Below are 3,578 nucleotides of genomic sequence, written 5' to 3'. Positions count from 1 at the left end.
TATCTATCTATCTATCTATCTATCTATCTATCTATCTATCTATCTATTTTGCTATTTCCCCTGATACTGTCTTAATTTTATTCCTTGCATCTTGAACCCTGATTCTGAACTCTGGGACCCAAACCAAAACCAAACCAAAGGAAACCCATTCTATTCTGTCTTCCATACAAAAGCTCTTCAAGTACTGAAAGATCCCCATGAGTCTTGTTTTCTTCAGTCTAAATATACTAAGTTCTCTCAATAGTTCTGTAAATGGCATAGACTTGAGGCACTAGCTTCAGATTCAGTCTGTTTGAATTTTGATCCCACCTGTCTCACTATTTTTGTCATGTTGGGAAAGTCACTTTGCCTCTATGGGCTTCAATTTCCTCCTCTGTAAAAAGAGGATTATTGGACTCGATGGCTTCTGGGGTCCCATCATTGTTGAAATCCATGAGTTTATGATCCTTCCCAATCCTCGGTGCTCTCCAGATTCTCCACAAGTTTCCTAAATTGTTCTATTTTAAACCTAGGACATAATATAGTCCTCCAGGTACATCAGAAAGGGAGAGAATATGGGGTGAAGAAAATAATGATGAGCCAAGTAGTGAACTTATAAAGCAGAGAAAGGGCTACTGGGGAGATTCAGAGATGTAAGAAACAAGGATCTGGGGCAGCTGGATGGTGCAATGAATAGAGCACCAGCCCTGGAGTCATGAGGACCTGAGTTCAAATCTGGACTCAGACACTTAACACAAAAACTGCCCTGTGACCTTGGGCTTAACCCCAATTTAACACTTAACCCCAATTGCTCTACCTTGCCACCCAAAAAGAAAAAAAAAGAAAGAAGCAAGGATCTGGATAACATGGAGGGAGCTTTTTTTTAATAGATCTGATATATTTTGGTTTTTTATCAGCTTGATTTCTTCTTACAATCCTCTCCCTTACATTCCAGATTGTCATCTCTTGTAACAGTTTTAATACAAAGGAAAAAATGGAGAAGAGGGGAAAAAACTAAACTGATAATCATATTGAAGAAATCTGTTGTTGTATGCATGTTTCATGCCTAATGATACCTGTCTCTTCAAAGGAGTCAGTGGAAAAGGCTTCTCCTACATCTTCTTTGGATTCCAGCCAGTTCTTCATCATTTCACAAAATTCACTTTGGATGGCTTTGTCATGGCTGTTCTTCCCATCTCCTTTGATGGCTTTGTCGTGGCTGTTCTTCCCATCTTCTTTGATGACTTTGCCGTGGCTGTTCTTCCCATCTCCTCTGGTTTGTACACATCATTTTCTTGGTTCTGCTACTTTGCATCTTTTTTTTTTGCAACTTCACTTTGCATCAGTTTATGTAAATCTGTTCATGTTTTTTTTTTCCTATATTCCTCGTGCTCATTATTTTTTATAGTACAATAACTGTTACACTCACATGCCACAATGTGTTTAGCTCTTCCTCAAGCAATGGAAATCTATTTTGTTTCCAGTTCTTTGGTATTCCAAAAAAATGCTGCTGAAAATACTTTGGTGTGTATAGAATCTTCTTTTTGATAATGATCTCCTTAGGATATATGCCTAGCAATGTGCCAAAGGGCATGTGCATTTTGGTTCTTGTTGTTACTGTTGCTGTTTGTTTTGTTTTGTTTTTATTAGCTTTAGTTTTCAACATTCACTTTTATAAGATTCTGAGTTCCAAATTTCCCCCTTGCCTCCCCTCACCCCTTCTCAAGACAGTATGCTATCTGACATAAGCTATACATCAGGCATGTACATACATGTACAATCACATTAAACATATTTCCACATTAATCATGTTATAAAAGAAGAATCAGAATAAAAGGGAAAACCATAAGAAAGAAAAAAGTGGTATGCTTCAATCTGCATTCAGACTCCATAGTTTGTTTGTTGGTTGGTTTTTTTGTTTTATTTTGTTTTGCCCCCTCTGGATGTGGATAGCATTTTCCACCATAAGTCTTTTGGAATTATTTTAGATCATTGCATTGCTGAAAAGAGCTACATCTATTAAAATTGGTCATCACACAATGTTGTTACTGTGTACAATGTTCTCCAGGTTCTGGGCATTTCACTTAGCATCAGTTCATGTAAATCTTTCCCAGTTTTTCTAAAATCTCTCTGCTCCTCATTTCTTATAGCACAATAGTATTACATTACATTAATATACAACAACTTGTTCAGTAATTACCCAATTGATGTGCATCCCCTTAATTTCCACATCTTTGCCACCACAAAAAGAGATGCTATAAACATTTTTGTACATGTGGGTCCTTTCCCATTTTTTTATGATCTCTTTGGGATACAGACCTGGTAGTGGTATTGTTGGATCAAAGGATATGCACTTTTATAGCCCTTTGGGTATAGTTCCAAATTGCTCTCCAGAATGGTAGGATCAGTTTACAACACCACCAACAATACATTAGTGTTTCAATTTTCCCACATCTTCTCCAACATTTTTTGGTCATAATAGCCAATCTTATATGTATGAGGTGGTACCTCAGAGCTGTTGTAATTGTCATTTCTCTAATCCATAGTGATTTAGAGTATTTTTTCACGACTATGGATAGCTTTAATTTCTTCACCTAAAAATGTTTGTTCATATCCTTTGACCATTTATCAATAGGAGAATGACTTGTATTCTTATAAATTTGACTCAATTCTCTACCTGTTTTAGAAATGAGGCCTTTATTAGAGACACTGGCTTCAAAAATGTTTCCCAGCTTTCTGCTTCCCTCCAAATTTTGATTGCATTGGCTTTGTTTGTTAAAAACCTTTTAATTTAATGTAATTAAAATGATCAATTTTGAATTTCATAAAGTTCTCTACCTCTTGCTTGGTCATAAATTCTTTCATTCTCTACAGATCTGACAGGTAAACTATTCCTTGCTATCCTAATTTGGTTATCATATCATCCTTGATGTCTCAAATCCTGTACCCATTTTGACCTCATCTTCATACATGCCTAATTTCTGCTCTGCTGTTTTCCAATTTTCACAAACCTTTTTTTGTCAAATGAAGACATACATTTTGGAGACTTCTTAAAAATATTTCTAAATTGCTTGCTAGAATGACTATCAATTTAGAGCTACATTAACAACACATTAATGTGTCTGTGTTTCCACTATCCTGGAGAAAGTTTTGAAGGGGGAGAGGTGACTGCTGGGTAATGGTAAAGGAGGAGTGGTCTCAAAGCATGCATTCCTCTCCCTGAGCTAGAGGGTGGGAGAAAAGGAGCAGACAGTCTTCAAGAGCGGGCACCTTCAGGAGCAAATGAGGTTTCAGTGAACACCTGAAGATGGGGAGATGGGAGATAGAATGAAGAGAGGAGCCAGTTTAGAAGAAAACACAGAGAGAGACACATACAGTCTTCTGGTTTTTTTCTATTCCACTCACTACTGCACTGGGGTAAGTGGTGATGGTCCATTATAAAAATATATGACGGATCGCTGCTTCTTCTCTAGGTCCTGTGGAAAACAGTGAGTGACTTCGACACCATTATTACTGGCTGGAGTTACCAGTGACATTTGGGCACGCCAGGCTTTGGGTATCCATCATCAGGCATGTTGACCTTCACTTGCCATCCTTAT

Source organism: Petaurus breviceps, unplaced genomic scaffold, assembly GCF_028583685.1.
Source record: "Petaurus breviceps papuanus isolate PSGF00001 unplaced genomic scaffold, PetGlider_PUasm1.0 174, whole genome shotgun sequence".
Taxonomy (NCBI): domain Eukaryota; kingdom Metazoa; phylum Chordata; class Mammalia; order Diprotodontia; family Petauridae; genus Petaurus; species Petaurus breviceps.
This window is presented reverse-complemented; position numbering follows the sequence as displayed.